Consider the following 12601-nt stretch of genomic DNA (forward strand, 5'->3'; position numbering starts at 1 on the left):
CTTGAATGCTGACAAAAACTGAGGACTGATGGATGTGGGGGGGAGGGGGGGATGGGCATGAAGGAGGGCACTTTGGGGATGAGCACTGAGTGTTATGTAGAAACTAATTTGACAATAAACTATTTGTAAAAAAAATAAAAAAAAAAAAAAGATACTTTTAAGACTAGTTTCTCAGGCCCCGGTTGTTTCAGAAACCACAAGTCTATGACTGTAAGCCCCTCTTAACTGTGATTCCTGTGGTATATTTCTATAAAGCCCCTCATCTAATATATTTTTCAAACTCCTCTTTCATATCCACATACTCTTTCACTTTGCTCTGTAAAGATCACAATCTGTCATCAGCAAAATTACCTGATTCAGTAACTAAAGTTTGTTATTACCAATAGCTGCACTCTGGAATGTCTCAGTTTCTAATATCCCACTCTCAACAACTAAGATATTGTTTGATCTTCTGTATCCCAACTCCAACAATCCTTTGCCTTACTAGGATCTCTAATCTATTGATATTTATTTCTACATCATCTCCTTCAAATTAAAAAATAAATCCTTACCCTATTTAGATTCCATGGTCCATCATGATAGTCACTTTCTCCATCTCTACCCCTAGTATACTAACTTGGCAAGATCCCATCTATGGTTAACTTCTAGTCTCCACCTTTACTACCTTTACCTAAGCAGCTGAACATGGTTAAAGAAAATTTCAGAGCCATGCTGGTCTCAAGTTCATGACCATAGACCTCAAGGGGAGAGGTAACGTCTGGAATTCCATAAAAGTGCCACAGTAAAATTATTCTCCCACTCTCCTAGATGACATATCACGTTTCTCTTATAATATTCAAAACCTCATCTTCCCCTCTCTCACCTAATGTCTTTGCTCTTAATTCTATAGGGAAAACAGGAACCTCAAAGATCACTTCTTCATCCTTCCACCATCTTATCAAGGTCAACAATGACCTCCACACTGCAAACCCAAATGTCAGTGCTCAGTTTTCCTAGGACCCCACCGCTGAATCACTTTCCCCTTCCTGAACAGTTAATGCCTTCTTCTTTGGCCTCCCAAAAACACCTCCCCCTCTCTCTCAGATCCTCCTCTCTCATTTGCTGTAACTTTTCAGTATCTTGTTGGATTTTCCTCATCTTCTTCAGACCTCTTTTCTTGTGTTTCTACATACCCTTGGCAAGTAATTTTATTCAATCCCATGTCTCTTCCCTGTAATCTCTTCCCTGAATACTAGACTCTGTTTCCAGTTGCTTACTTATTACACATTTAAAAAATTTTTTTAAAGTTCTACTTATTTTGAGAGAGTGAGCACAAGCAGGGAAGGGCAAAGAGAGGGAGAGAAAGAGAATCCCAAGCAGGCTCTGCATTTGTAAGTGTTCTGATGAGGGCTCGAACTCACAAACTGCAAGATCATGACCTGAGTCGAATTCAGGAGTCAGACGCTTGACCGCCTGAGTCACCCAGGAACCCCTACTTAAAATGTCTTAAATATCTAAGAAATTTCATCCTTAAGATACTGTAAACAAAAGTATTGATCTAATTACACTGTAAAACATGATCTTTCCCTAATCTTCTTAATAAGATGGAATTTTCATTTTTCCCAATGTCCAGACCAAAAACATGAGACTCCTCCTTAATTCTTGTTCTCTGTATTCAAAATAAACCTAGAACCCACCCATTTTTCATATCATCCAACATTATCAACCTGGTCTCTTGCCATACTATTGAGATTCTTCTTAGTAGGCTACTTATTTCTACCTTTTCTCTAATAAGGACATTGAGAGTACTATTTTTCAAATGTAAATCAGAACATGCCACTACTCTGCTCAAGATCCTCCAATGGCTTTTATACCATCAGAATCTTCACCTACAGAGATCTGACATAATGAACCCTCCTCCAGTGGCTTACCAATGCTCTGTCCCCTCTTGGACTTGATGCCTATCACACTCACCCACAGTCATGCCTTTCCATCCAGACTATTCTTGCCATCCGAAGCAAACTACTACTTCAGGACTTAAGACCCTTCCAATTCATTTTATTCCCTCCTACTAGAATATGCTTTCCTTAAATATCATCCTGGCTCTCTTGCTCTTTTCATTCAGGTTGAAATGCCACACAACCAGAGAAGCCTCCCTCAATTATACTATAAAGGAATCCTGAGATCTATATCCCCAGTCTCACCATTCTCTACCTCCTTACCCTGCTTTATTTATATTAATTTTATAGCCCTACAACCATACCTATTCACTATTTCCTGTCTTCCACCATCAATTTAATATAAGCTCCATTATAGCAGGATATCATCTGCTTGATTTCTTCATTATTTTATCTCCTCTGACACAAAAACAGTGCCTGGATCATAGTATGTTCCTAATAATATTGACAGAAGACGCAATATCTTTGAATTTTCTCAGTTATAAAATGGGAAATAATACCTGATTATTATGAATGTTAAATACATTTATGTATGTAAAACATTTGTCACATATAAGATCTTGATAAAATTAAAAATAAAAATATGGCCAAGAATATGTCAATTTGTGACAAAGATGACTAACATTATTAGTTATTCACCTTTAAGTATCAAATTATCCTATGGAATTTGATGTAACATCAGTTTGCAGTTGAATTCCTGCCAAGCATTTCAGCATTATTTCTCTGTGTTAATAATTCCCTTTCATGAGAAAGAAATTATTTAGAAAAATTAAATCATGGAGTAGCTCTATTTAAAATTTTAAAGAAAGATTTCGTTTCTTCCCATCTCATTTTTTATCCCTTGAATGTTTACATCTTTAAAGTAAATAAACAAATGAGACTAACAGAAAGTTTAAATTACCAAATTCACACATTTAAAATAGAAAATATTTGAGTGACATCACCACAATGGCCAAATAAGATATCCTTTGTTTGTATTCCCCCTCAACACCAATAATTTGGCATCTATCCTTCGACTCACTAAATGTCTTTACAGGAACCATCAAATCTAGGCAAGAAAGTGTGAAACCTTAGTGCAGTCCAATAACAAGAGTCAACTTAAGAAGACAGGTTAGCTCCAAGTCAGCTTAATTGCCAACCACGGTTCTAGCTGTAGTCCCAGAAACAGTTCTGTGCACCTGAGAAATTGGCTATAGACCTATTTAGATTTGGATCTGTGGCAAGCAATAACCCGAAAGAAAGAACTTTGTGATTTACCCAAAAAGTAATTCAAATGAGCTGTTCTAAGGAAGTTCTGTGAGCTACCAGAAAGCACAGAAAGACAATTTAATAAAATAAAAATAATAAACACAAACAAAATGAGAAGTTTAACAAAGAAATAGAAATCACAAAAGGAACCAAACAGAAATTCTGGAGCTGAAGAATATAGTGAATGAAAAGAAAAATGCAAAAAGAGCATCGAAAACAGAAAGAATAAGCAAAAGAAAGAATCTGTGAAACAGAAAATGGGTCTTTAAAATTGTATAGTCAGAGGTAAAAAAAAAAAAAAAAAAGCCTACATGATCTATGGATATCATTTAGAGAAGTAGTCTGTAAATCATTAGATCCCCAAAGAAGGGGAGGGAGGAAGTGGACAGAAAAATTAGGAAAAGAAAATAACTGAGAACTATCCAAATCTGGGGAGACTTCCATATTCAAGTTCACAGAGCTATTAGATTACCTAAAAATTTAAAACCAAAACAATCTTCTTCAAGTTACATTAAAATAAAACTGTTTGAAATCAAAGCAAGAATAGAATTTTAAAAGCAGCAAGAAAAAATATTGTCTCATATAGGGAACATATATATAAGGCTATCAGTGGATGTCTCAGCAGAATTTTTGCAGGACAGCAGAGAGTAGGATGATAAAGTCAAAGTGCTGGGGGAGAAAAAAAAATCACAAAACATAAAACTGCAAACCAAGCAAAGTAGTCACTCAGAAACTAAGGAGACAGAAACCCTTTCCCAAGCAAACAGAAGCTCTGGGAGTTTATCACCACTAATCTGCCTTACAAGAAATACTAAAAGGAAGTCTTCAAGCTGAAATGAAACAATAATTAGGAACATGAGAATATATGAAAATATACAACACAGTGGTAAAGATAAATACAAGTCAAATTCAGAATACTCTAATACTGTGTAATATGATAGTGTGCCAACCTTTTAAATCTATTAGAAAAATTAAAGGGCAAAAGTATTAAAATAACAATAGTTATAATAATGTGTTAATATATATCAATAAAAAGAGTAAATTGTAATATCAAAAACACAGAGGTGGGGAGTAAAAGTGTAGAGCTATGTATGTGATCAAAGTTACATTGTTATCAGCATAAAAGAGATTGTCAATAAGATGTTTTATGTAAGCCTCATGGCAACCAAAGAGCAAACACTTATAGCAGATTCATAAAAGATAAAAAAGAGGGAATCAAAGCATAGCAGTACAGAAAATCATCAGTTCTCAAATGAAGACATGAAAAGAGAAAGAAAGGAACAAGGGAACTGTAAACAACAAAAACCATTAAGATGGTATTAATAATCCCTTAATTATTAATAGTTAATAATAATTTTAAATGTAAATTGATTAAATATGCAATCAAAATACAGAGTGGTTGAATGGATTAAAACACAAAATATATAAAACAAAAACAAGACCCAACTATATGTTGCCTGCAAGAGATAATTCTGCTAGATACACATAGGGTCAAAGTGAAGGGATGAAAAAATATCACAGGCAAGTAGAAACCAAGAGAGTAGAGGTAGCTACACTTATATCAGAAAAAGAGACTTAAACCAAAGCTTATAAAAAAAGACAAAGAAGGTCATTATGTAATGATAAAGTGTCAATTCATGAAGACATAACAATCATATTTTATACACACACACACACACACACACACACACATATATATGCACCCAACATCAGAACACCTAAATATATTAAGCAAATACTAACAGATCTGAAGTGAGAACTAACGATACAATAATAATAGAGGGCTTTATTACCTCACTTTCAACAATAGAGAAATATTTCAGACATAAAATCAATAAGGAAACATTGGACTTAAACCATATTCTAGACCAAATAGGCCTAACAGACACATACAGAACATTTTATCTATCAGCAGCAGAATACACATTCCTCTCAAGAACACAGAACATTCTTCATGATAGACCATTATGTTAGGACACAAAACAAGTCTTAGCAAACTTAAGAAGACTGAAATATATCAAATATATTTTCCAATCACAATGGTATGAAACCACAAATCAATAAGAAGAAAACTGGAAAATTCCCAAATGTGTAGAAATAACACTACACTCCTGAGCAACCAATAGGTCAAAAAAGAAATTTAAAAAAGTATCTTGAAGCAAGCCCAATTGGAAATACAACATATCAAAAATTATGGGATGCAACAAAAGCAGTTCTAAAAGCAAAGTTAGCAATAAACACCTACATTAAGAAAAAAGAAAGATCTTAATTAAACAACCTAACTTTATATCTTGAGGAAATAGAAAAGGAAAAACAAACTAAGACCATACTATATTTAGTTTAAGAAGAGAAATAACGGGGCCCCTGGGTGGCTTAGTCGGTTAAGCGTCCGACTTTCGCTTAGGCCATGATCTCGCGGTTCGTGGGTTCGAGCCCCGCGTCGGGCTCTGTGCTGACTGCCAGCTCAGAGCCTGGAACCTGTTTCAGAGTCTGTGTCTCCCTCTCCCTGACCCTCCCCTGCTCATGCTGTCTCTCTCTCTCTCTCCTAGGAATAAATAAAAATATTTAAAAAAAAAAAGAAGAAGAGAAATAACAAAGATCAAAGGAAAAATAAATTAGAACCCCCCCAAAAAAATAGACAAACAAAAAATATCAATGAAACAAAGAGCTTCATTTTTGAAAAAAATAAACAAAGATGACAAAACCTTAGCTAGACTTACTGAGAGAAAAAGACAGAAAACTCAAACAAATAAAATCAGAAATAAAAAAGGAAACATTATAAATGATACCACAGAAATACAAAGGATCATAGAGACTAATATGAATAATTACACACCAACAGGTTGGATAAACTAGGAGAAATTGATAAATTCCTAGAAACACACAACATGCCAAGATTGAATCATGAAGAAATAGAAAATCTGAACAGATCAGTTAATTTTAAGGAGACTGAATCAGTAATCAAAACCTCCCAACAAAGAAAAGTCTAAAACCAGATGATTTCTTTGCGGATTCTGCCAAGTATTTCAAGAATTAACACTAATCCTTCTCAAACTCTTCCAAAAAAGTTGAAGAGGAAAAAATATTTGCAAAGTCAGTTTACAAAGTCAACATTACCCTAATAACAGAGCCAGATAAACATACTAGAAAAAAAGAAAATTACAGGCCAATATCCCTGATGAATATAGATGAAAAAATTCTCAAAAAAATACTACCTAACTAAATTCAAGAGTATATTAAATGAATCAAGTAGGATTTATGCTTAAGATGCAAGGATAGTTTAATATGCACAAATCAACAAATGCGATACACTACACTAAAAGAATGAAAGATAAAAAGCACATGATCATCTCAATAGGTGCAGAAAAAGCATTTGACAAAATTCAACACCCAGTCATGATAAAAACTGTCAACAAACTGTATAGAAAAGGAACACATTTCCTCACAGTAAATGCCAAATATGACAAGCGTACTCTAAAATGATACTCAAAGGTGAAACTCTGAAAGCTTTTCTTTAAAGATCAGGAACAAGGCAAGGTTATTCACTCTCTCTATACTTATTTAACATAGGAAGTCCTAGCCAAAGCAATCAAGCAAGAAAAAGAAATAAAAGGCATCCAAATCAGAAAGAGTGAAATAGAATTGTTTGTAGGCACAATCTTATATTATAGAAATGTATATTTATTATTATATTAATTTATATTATATTATAGAAAATTGCAAAATATAAAACCCTAAAGGCCACAAAATATTATTAGAAGTAATTAGCAAATGGAAGTAAAGTTGTAGGATTAAAAATCAGTATACAGATATCTGTTGTGCTTCTATACACTAACAAATATCTGAAAAAGGAAGAAAACAATTCTATTCATGATAGCATCAAAAACAATAAAATAATGTACTTAGGAATAAATGTAACTAATCAGGTGAAAGAGCTATACAGTGAAAGCTATGTGACTTTGATACAAGAAATTAAAGATGATATAAATAAATGAAAAAATATCCTGAGTTCATGGATTGGAAGAAGTAATTTTATTTTAAATGTCTACACTATCCAAAGTTATCTATATATTAAAGGAGTCTCTATCAAAATTCCCAATAGCATTTTTCACGAAAATAGAACAAACAATCCTAAAATTCATATGGAACCACGCAAAAGACACAAAATAGCCAAAGCACTCTTGAGAAAAAAACAAGTGGGAGGCATCATGCTTCCTGATTTCAAACTATAATACAAAGCTACAGTAATCAAAACAACATGGTACTAGCAGCAAAAATAGATACACAGACCAACAGAACAGAATCAAGAGCCCAGAAATAAACCCTTGAATATATGATCAATTAATATTTGACAAAACAGTCAATCATACTCAGTGGAAAAGGATTGTATGTAGGAAAACTGGATTATCATGTACAAAGTAACAAAACAGATGCCTATCTTATACCACAAGCAAAACTAACTTCAAATGGATTAAAGACTGAAATATACAATCTAAAATCATAAAACTCATAGAAGAAAACATAGGGAAGAACTCTTTCATAGTGACCTTAGCAACATTTTTTTAGAAATGACATGAAAGCACAAGCAACAAAATAAAAACTAAACAAATAGGTCAACATCAAATTTAAAAGCTTCTGGACAGGAAAAAAAACCCTCTAAAAGGCAATCTGTGGAATGGGAGAAACTTTGGCAAATCATATATCAGACAAGGAGTTAATATCCAAAATATATTTTAAAATCCTATAACCCAATAGCAAAAAAAACCAATGTGATTAAAAAATGGGGAGAGGACCTGAATAGACATTTTCCAAAGAAGACGTACAGATGGCGAACAGGTACTAATCACTGCTAATCATCAGTGAAATGCAAACCAAAACCACAATGAGATATCACATCACACCTGCTAGAATGGCTATCACCAAAAAGACAAGTGATAACAATTGATGGTGAGGATGGAGAGAAAGGGGAATCTTTGCACACTGTTGGTAGGAATGCAAACTGGTGTAGCCACTATGGAAAACAATTGGGAGGTTTCTCAAAAAATTTAAAAATAAGACTACCATATGATCTAGTAATCCTTCTTCTTGTATATATCCAAAGGAAATGAAAGCAGGATTTCTTTTTTTTTTTTTCCTAAATAATTTATTGTCAAGTTGGTTTCCATATAACACCCAGTGCTCATCCCAACAAGTGCCCTCCTCCATGCCCATCAGCCCTCAGTTTGTTCTCAGGATCCAAGAGTCTCTCATGGTTTGCCTCCCTCCCTCTCCCCAACTATTTTTCCCCTTCTTCTCCCCCATGGTCCTCCATTAAGTTCCTCCTAATCCACCTATACGTGCAAACATATGGTATCTGTCCTCTTCTGCCTGACTTATTTCGCTCAACATAACACCCTCAAGTTTCATCCACGTTGCTACACATGGCCAGATTTCATTCTTTCTCATTGCCATGTAGTATTCCATGGTATAGATAAACCACATCTTCTTGATCCATTTGTGAGTTGATGGACACTTATGCTCTTTCCATGTTTTGGCTATTGTTGAAAGTGCTGCTATGAACATAGGGGTACATGTGCCCCTATGCATCAGCACTCCTGTATCCCTTGGGTAAATTCCTAGCAGTGCTATTGATGGGTCATAGGGGAGTTCTATTGTTAATTTTTTGAGGAACCTCCACACTGTTTTCCAGAGGGGCTGCACCAATTTACAGTTCCACCAACAGTGTAGGAGGGTGCCCATTTCTCCACATCCTCACCAGCATCTATAGTCTCCTGATTTGTTCATTTTAGCCACTCTGACTGGCGTAAGGTAGTATCTCAGTGTGGTTTTGATTTGTATTTCCCCAATGATGAAGAACGCTGAGCATCATTTCATGTGTCTGTTGCCATCTGGATGTCCTCTTTTGAGAAGTGTCTGTTCATGTCTTCTGCCCATTTCTTCACTGGATTTTTAGTTTTTCGGGTGTGGATTTTGGTGAGTCCCTTATAAATTATAGATTTTGGATACTAGCACTTTATCTGATATATCATTTGCAACTATCTTTCTCATTCCGTTGGCTGCCTATTAGTTTTATGGATTGTTTCCTTTGCCATGCAGAAATTTTTTATCTTGATGAGGTCCCAGTAGTTCATTTTTGCTTTTGATTCCCTTGCCTTTGGGGATGTGTCAAGTAAGAAACTGCTGTGGTTGAGGTCAAGCAGGTTGTTTCCTGCTTTCTCCTCTAGGGTTTTGATGGTTTCTGGTTTCACATTCAGGTTCTTTATCCATTTTGAGTTTATTTTTGTGTATGGTGTGAGAAAATTATCGAGTTTCAATCTTCTGCATGTTGCTCTCCAGTTCTCCCAGGACCATCTGTTAAAGAGGCTGTCTTTTTTCCATTGGATACTCTTTCCCGCTTTGTCAAAGATTAGTTGGCCATACATTTGTGGGTCCAGTTCTGAATTCTGTATTCTATTCCATTGGTCTAGGTGTCTGTTTTTGTGCCAATGCCATACTGCTTGATGATTACAGGAAAGCAGGATTTCTAAGAGATACCTATATTCCTTTGTCCATTGCAGCATTGTTCACAAGAGCCAAGTTATAGAAAAAACCCAAGTTTTCATTTCCAGATGAATGGATAAAGATGTTTTACATATACAATGGAATATTATTCAGCCACAAGAAACAAGGAAATCCTACCATTTGTGGGAACATGGGTGGACTTGGAAGGCATTATGCTAAGTGAAATTAAGCTAAAGAATGAAAAATACTACATGGTACAACTTATATATGGAATCTAAAAAGTAAAGCTCATAGGAAAAGATAATAGAAGGGTGATTGCCAGAGGCTGGGGAGTGAGAGTAAAAGGAAGATAATGGTCAAAAGTACAAACTTCTAGTTATGAGATGAATAATTTCTGAGGATCTAGTGTACACAATAGTGACTATAGTTAACAATGCTGTGTTATATACTTGAAAGTGGCTAAGAGAGTACATGTTAAATTTTCTTAAAACACACACACACACACACACACACACACACACACACAAAGGTAATTATGTGAAGTGATGGAGGTGTTAATGAACAGTATTATGGTAATTATTTTGCAATATACACATATAAAATCATTATGTTGTAAACCTTAAATTTACACAATGTGAAATGGTAATTATATCTCAATAAAACTAGATAAAATAAAATGATATTTAGTATACATTTGAGTCTCGAAATTATTAGGCATAACATACTGGGCCTTATATGTTGCAAATACTTAAATATTATATTTAAACTTAAATCTCAAAGTTATATTATATTTAAATCTCAAAGACCCTAACCCAATTTAAAGAGTTTAAGAAAATATGGGGAGCCTGGGTGGCTCAGTAGGTTAAGCGTCCAACTTCAGCTCAGGTCACGATCTTATAGTTCATGAGTTCAAGCCCTGTATCAGGTTCTGTGCTGACAGCGTGGAACCTGGAACCAGCTTTGGATTGTGTGTGTGTGTCTCTCTCTGCCCGCCTGTCTTGTACTGTATCTCTCTCTCTCACACTGTCTTGCAAAAATATATAAACAGAGAAAAAAATTTTTTAAGAAAATAAACACATTTCCTTTTATATTAACACCAAGTAAAATAAAATGCTTTTTAAATTAAAAACAGTTTTCTATATAAATTTATATTACACATTAAAAATAAAATGTTGATTCATTGTTCTTATAGCCATAGCAAAGGTCTCATTTTGTATGATTTTGTACAAGACAACAAATCATCAATTCAAAACTGAGAAAATTTTCTGAAAATACATTCTACTCTTGACATTAAGAAAAACTAGAATAGACTAAATGTTTCACTTTTAAATTAGTGTCTTTTTTGCAATTTTTGCCACAACCAGACCTATACTCACAGGTCTGACTTCTAATTCATTTCACCACTCCTTTAAATTGTCTACAATTGTTAATCTGGACTATAAAATAAATTGGCTTTTAAGTTGAGCAGAGTTCAACATGTATGTTTTTAATCAAGGGCTTTAATAGAGAGGTTTTAGACATAATGAAAATTACACACCCTCTCCAGAAAGAAGGATATTCACAAAATTTTGGACAGAATTTAGGGAGATCTCTAAATGGAGAACTTCCATTATCCCTAGATTCTATGGACCCCAGATTAAACTCACAGTTAAACAGAAAGAAGGCATGTAAACATCTATATAGAATACCATTTATTGAATCCGTGAAAAATACCAGGTTCTGTCCTAGGCACTTTCTATACTTTATTTAATCCTTACAATAATCCCTGCAAAATATATAGTAGTATCACCACTTTATAGACAACAAAAGTAAAATCGAGAGAGTAAATCACATAGGCAGTGTCAAACAACCTAAAGAGATAAAATGTGATACTCTTTCCATCATATTATTCTGCTATAGCTTTTCTATGGCCATGTGAAACATTAACTGTAGAGCCATGATCTGAACTCGAATCCCCTTGCCTTTTTAAACTTTTAAAATATTTATTTATTTACTTGCTTTACCTCAATTACACAGTAGCACTAAATTCCTCTTCAAGGCACATCCGTTCTCATAAAATAGACTACACTGGAACTCACAGTGGATCCAGTTTTCCATCCCTTACTTCCAAGCAAATATTTAAAGCATATTAACTAGGTTACTGTATTTTTTTAGGTATTTCTCCACTATTCCTCAAATCCTCAGAGCAAATATAAATCATAAAGACATTAAAAAATGCTTTTGAAGTCCTTTCAAGTTCATTGTAAAAACTCAGCAGTCACTCAACAGTAAGTTTGTTGTTTTCTATTTTAAACAATGAGCTACTTTTTCATTCTCAGGGTCTTTTAAAATATTCACAGAACTTTTCAACAACGGTACATAGAGTTCACACCTTTAAACTCAGCTCTGTTTTCTGTGAACAAGCTCTTACATGTTTCATAACCACTATCTGAGAGCCAACTAATCCTCAGGGAATAAATATCTATGCCTTCAAGAAAAATGAAACTACCTAGCCAGACAGCTCCTAGCACTCATCTATTAAAAAGAACCCTAGCTGGGTCTTTAATGTTTTGATAAAGCAAGCAGTGATCTGGATTTCAAACTTTTTCCATCCTCTCATTGAAAACTGATGATTACATGCTGAATGATAAGACCCTTTGTAGCTTATGTGAAGTAACTTAAGCACTCTTCCTCATTTAAGAACCCCCCAAAAGCATTTTAATATATTTCCTAAAATTCATTTTTATATGTTTGTTTAATTACAGACTGGAAATAATATTGTATTTACAATTTTGTTTCCATTTTCCCGTCACATTGTGATCATTTTCTCATGTCATTAAACATTCCTTGAAAATATCCTGCAGGCATATTAAAATAAACAAATCTTTTAGGGAATATTGAGGAAGTATTATAAAGCTATATTCAAATGACTTTGT

This window comes from Hyaena hyaena, unplaced genomic scaffold (genome assembly GCF_003009895.1).
Source record: "Hyaena hyaena isolate Hyena2069 unplaced genomic scaffold, ASM300989v1 scaffold_621, whole genome shotgun sequence".
Lineage (NCBI taxonomy): Eukaryota > Metazoa > Chordata > Mammalia > Carnivora > Hyaenidae > Hyaena > Hyaena hyaena.